Source organism: Alosa pseudoharengus, unplaced genomic scaffold, assembly GCF_046254945.1.
Source record: "Alosa pseudoharengus isolate Yale_2024_CS ecotype anadromous, Long Island Sound unplaced genomic scaffold, YU_APseudo_1.1 YU_APseudo_1.1_scf_7, whole genome shotgun sequence".
Classification (NCBI taxonomy): Eukaryota; Metazoa; Chordata; class Actinopteri; order Clupeiformes; family Clupeidae; genus Alosa; species Alosa pseudoharengus.
Window position 1 is genome coordinate 29,165,620 of NW_027468859.1, and position 6,000 is coordinate 29,171,619.

The following is a 6,000-nucleotide window of genomic DNA, read 5'->3' on the forward strand; positions in this document are numbered from 1 at the left end:
CCACTAACAGCATCCCAATTAAAAGCAAATTCACACTTAAAAAATCTGTATTTTTATGTATTTCCAAGTACACTTGATGATTCATTGTGTTGCCATATTGGAATACAATATATTGTATTAATTTTGTCCTTGCTGTGTATTGCACATCCAAACTGCATACACCCTCTTACAAGATGTGACAAGCCTCCTATCGCACATGCGAGAGAGAGAGAGAGAGAGAAAGAGAAAGAGAGGGAGGGAGGGAGAGTGTAAGCATGTGCATGTTATAAATACATGTGCAGGGATGTAGTGGAGGCTAAACGCAAGTAAACGCAGTTTATCCACACAGAAAAAGAGTCAATCCACCTCTCAGAAGAGTTTATTCACCAATTGCAACTTTTAACATTCTAAAACCACACTGTATTATCCGCATTCGCAACACTCATCAACACTCTAGGAACCATTTAATACCACTGGTATTGTTATAAACATTGGACAATAACCGCATCATCAAGCATGTTCTGAATGGCTTTTTTAAAAATCTGATACCGTATGGCGCAGTCCACCTCCGAGATCACAGAAATCATACTGTAAAATATTTCCCTGTTAATTTACAGTAAACTAGTGGCAGCTACAGTTGCCAGCATGATACTGTCATTCTAGTGTAGCTACTGTAATCTACAACAACAGTAATAGCTGATAATGTCACAATATCATACTATTACAGTACATTTCTATTCTGTACTGTATACTACCATAATATTTGTTACAGTTATCCACTGTTGTTTTAGATTAAACCAGGGCCGTAGTCACCATCGACATTGAGGGGGACGTGTCCCCCCTAATATTCAAATATGACCAAAATGTCCCCCCCAATATTCGGACATAGAAAAATAAAGAAAGAATAAAGCGCTATACTAGGCCTACAGGAAACCAACACGTACTGTATCTGAAATGTAATCAAACGTAAATAACGCACAAATTAGTGACCTATGGTTCCAGAGTAGCCTACACCCCTGAGTGGTTTGTCCTGGTGATTTTCCGTTTTTCGTTAATGGAGTGCGCTATCAAAAGCTTCCATTTACAGCACCCTACTGCGGTGAGGTAGGGCTGTTAACAATATCGCAAAAGCTACTGGTACAATTTTCACAAAACTTCTTGAAAAGGTGTAGCACATGCTAAGGAAATCCCATACATGTTTGGAGCCGATCAGACTGAAAGGGAACATTTTCCATATTGTAGCCTATTCTCGCAATGATAGCGAAAGTGAAAAGTTTTATTTTAAATGATGAATTTGTGCAAGCCTGTGTCATTTCTTTCATGTCTTTCAACATAAATAATGCATTCATATGCTAGTAGTAATGCCAGAAATTACCGTTTATAGGCATCTTAGAAATTATTTTTGCATCTTGCATATTATTTAGATGCGCACTCAATCGCGCATCCATGCAGGCAAAACGATCAAATGTGGCGACGTTTACAATAGGCCTACGTGATAGCCTACAGTTAATGTGAATCGCGGACAATAACCAAAGAAAGGAATTTGCACCTCCATTCACAAATTAAAGGCTGCATACAGGGGTAACATGAGGTGGCTCAGACAGAAAAGGGGCCTGTCTTAGTAGCCTATTCCTGAATCCTGTCCCTTTCAAACTATGTTAAAATTGTGTGATTAGCCGCCAGCATAATAAAATCTAAATTAAAAGACAAAATCTTATTAGGCTCCAAACCTATGAGTCTAAGCCTTAGTTTAAAAAAATCTTCAGGTGTAAGTAATAAGTCAAATAACCACATTCTGTGTAATATAGAGGTTATCACAAGATACTCTAGTTTGTAATTTCTTTTAATCTTCAATGCAGAGGTAAGAGACAGTTAAAGTATACATTTTGAACACAAATGGAGTCACGGGTCCAGGGATGAACCAGTGAAGTTGCTTCTTCTCCAGCCTTCTCTTTTCACAAAACTCACCAGAAGGGGGGGGGGGGGGGGGTGGCCTCTGTGTCCAGGGGTTCATAATCCATCCATGCCATGCCTATGTCCGTCAAAAGTTTGGAATAACCTAATTGACTGACCTAACGACTTGTTTGTGATTTTTAATAATATTTTTGCATGGTAGGAAATGTATTGAAATTCTGTTTGGGGGTCCCTCAGACCCCACCACAGATTTGGTCCCCCCCAATGTTGACATCATGACTACGGCCTTGGATTAAACAGTAATATCACAGTAACCGGTACTATTTCACAGTAAATTACCCCAGTCAACATATTACTGAAATTTAATCTTGAAATAAAATACAACTAAATGACAGTGACATGAAAGGCTATATTGTTGTTGTCATGTTGTCATGTAATTGTTTATTGGTGCCACAAACCATCAAGTAGATGACCATCGACAACATCTTAATGTGCATAGAGCTGAACCCTTTGTGGACCACGCGCTCTAATTTCGGTACCCCAGTACTGATGACGTTCTGTCTGCAAAGGGTTAAAGTGTTGTTTGTGCTGGAGGAGGGAACAAATGTGCATAGTTTGCGTGACGTCATTGTGAATGTTAATTTCCTCTTTACAGCTATTAGTCCAGTTACAGCTTTTAATATGGGGGGTGGGTGTGGTACAATTCTAAGGGCCCAGCACTGACAGGGGACCCCCAGAGAGCCCCCTCCCCAATAATACTATTATTGGGGGGCCCAAATTCTCCAGCAGCGCCCCTGCAGACACATAATGCAAGTAAGCATTGAGTGCCCAACTATGTGACACCGCCAAGGGGGCAGATGAATGCTAATTGAGAAAGTAGTCAATTTCGCATTGCACAAAAGAAGTATGTCTACTCTCTAAAATATCAATATATTTTAATAATGGTCTTCTCCTCAGTAGTAATCCTGACAATACCCTGAAAATCCCTACACAGTCATTTTGCTCAGCAGTTGTTCTATGACATACACATTCAAAGTAACCACAATAAAGAGTAATGAGAAAAAAATAAACATTATAAACAATAAAGTAACACTTACCCATAATCCCTAACTGCTTAATTTTTAAGTTCAGCCCACATGTATATCATGCTGGCAATTGTAGCTGCCAGTAGTTTACTGTAAATTATTTTTAACAGTAAAATACTGGCAATGGTAGCTTTAGTTTTCTTTGGCCAGAGCATGTAGTTCACAAAAGTAGCCACTAGGTGCCACTGTAGAGTCAGGTTTCACATTCGTTTCAAAGCTTATAATAAAACATTGCTTCGAACTTTGTCGAAGCTTCCCGTTGCCCATCACTAGTGTGAAATTCGCCTTCTTTTAAAAAAATCGAGATCGCAACTAAATTGACTAGTTACACGAAAGGCACTAATTAGACACTAACTACATTCAGAATAGCAGCAGGTTCAAAAACACTGGCTCCACAGGAAATAAACAAGCTGTCAGAGAGCCTTCAATTGTCAGAAACCACAACTCAGAGTTGCTTACATCAGTATCCCAGAGTGTGCCGAAAATGTCTGATCATGCTCTATTCAACTCTTCCTGTGAGTAGTAGCGGCAGTTCTCTACTTTGCCAAATCTGAATGCATTTCTTGTTGGTACAGAAACTCCGCCAACCCGCCAACCATTTTATGCAAATCGGTATGTTGATTTCTTACTCGCCAGTCATTATCTTCTACAAATTTTGAAAGCCACAAGACTGTGGTGATTTCACACATGCACAATCGGTTTGTAGTCTTCTATTATGAGTATTTGTAAAAATTCAGAAGAAATTAAAAATAAATTAAATGGGTAAAGAAAATAAAATATGATCACCAGAATAATGAATTATAAGAATAATGGTACATTGCCATAAAAATTATAAATATTTACAGTCGTTTACTGTATTTCGAAATCATGGTACCGTACTGTCAGAATTTGGCTGTATTTTTACGGTAATGTTTTACAGTGTAGTTTACGCACCTCTTATTTTACCACTACATCCCTGAGTATGTGTAAGGGTAAATATAGAAGACAGTTACAGACACCCTGAATGCCAATGTTCTGTTCCCATCAAGCTATGCTTGACCCCCCCCACACACACACACACTCACACTCATAAGCTAGCACTCTATCTGTATTAGCACTATAGGACATCTCACATATCCACTAAATGCGCATCCATCTAACCTCATATCAACAGTAAAAGTAAACTTACCATCGTTGGGATTTATAATCCACCTCTCTCTCTGTATATTTTGGCCTGTGTAACTAAATATGTTGTTTGTGTGTGTGTGTGTGTGTGTGTGTGTGTGTGTGTGTGTGTGTGTGTGTACTTATATGCCTTCATGAGCATTTTGGAATGCAGATCTAGTCTGTAGCAACCTGTTAGATATCATAATGGAAGTATGTTGCCATAGTTCCAGGCCAATGCCTTGTGTCTGCGTGCGTCAGAGTGCTGGGAGATCAAGAGGGTCGAGTTTAATCAGCGTGGACAGAAACGACTTCATGAACAGAACTCTCCTGCTGAGACGGAGTTCTACAATCAGGAGGGGGGGGGGGGGGGTGGTTGGGGGAGGGGGGGGGGAGAAGAAAGAAACAGAGCAGAATCAGGTCATAATCCTCTCTTAACTATTCAGCATGTGTGTGTGAGGGGATATAGATGTATACACTTACACTTATAGATGCCTCACTACACTTAAATGCCTACAAGACTCGTTGTCTATTCATATCTGTCCATAAAATAGAGCAGTTAATTAGTGTGCAATGCATGGAATACAGGGTTAGCTGAATGGTATTGGGTGATGTATTCTAGAATGTTCTGTTAAGGAACTGTAGGTCTCCTCCTTCTCTTCCTCAAAACAGCACTTCCCAGTCCAACAACCTCACTTTGAATGTCAGCAAAACAAAGGAAATGGTGGTGGACTACAGGAAACAACAGAGCAGAGCTTACACTCCACTAAAGATCAGTGGGCTGCCAGTGGAGAGAGTCACAAGCTTCAAATACCTGGGAGTACACCTCACTGACGATCTAACATGGACTGTTAACACCCAGCACACACTGAGGAAATCAAGGCAAAGACTGTATTTCCTACGTCAGCTGAGGAAGTTCAAAGTATCAGCACCCATCTTGAAGGCCTTTTACTCTTCAGCTGTGGAGAGTGTCCTGACAACTAGCATCATCACTTGGTATGGGAACTGTACAGCCTGTGACTGCAGTGCAAAGAGTGGTGCAATCTGCCGAACGCACCATCAGAGCACCTCTCCCTACACTGCAAAAAAAGACTACCAGGGCCCAAAGTATTGTAAAGGACTCCTCATATCCTGACCATAGACTTTTCAAAAGACTGAGGTCAGGCAAACGTCTCTGCTGTTATATGACCAGAACAGAGAGACTGAGGAGGAGCTTCTATCCTCAAACAATCCGTATCATGAACACACACAAGACTATATAAACTGCCCTTTTTTTTTTACACACCTGCACATGGACTGTACACACAATGCACTTTCTATTCTCTGTTGCTATTTATTAGAAATATTTCTTGATCTTTCTTTCTTCACACTTGCACAGAAAAAGCTAAAAACCAAATGAAATTTCACTACATGTTTTACGTTAGTATTGCGATGTATGTGACAAATAAACCTCCTTGTATCCTTGTATCCTACGTCAAACAGCACTTGACTAATAATGTCTGTCTAGGAGCGCTTCCTGGACTCAAATTTGTTTGTTTGAGGTGCTCTTTGGATGGGAAAATGTAGATGAGAAAAAAACAGGGGATTCCAAGGCACTCTCAATTATCAAAGGTTAAAAAGCCTTTATTTATTGGCTTGGTTACATTTAAACCTTTAAAAAACTCTGATGCGTTTCGGCAAACAAGCCTTCATCAGGGAGTCAAACAGTTCTCAACAGGAAAGGAGAGGTTTTTTTTAAATAATAAGTCAACCAATCAGGACTCTCCACATTGCAGATGTGCTAGTCAGGTGACAAGTGTAAGAGTATACAACCACCAGCAGGTGTCATCCTTACATCCCTGTGAGAAATAAATGTCGTATATACATCCATGCATACAGA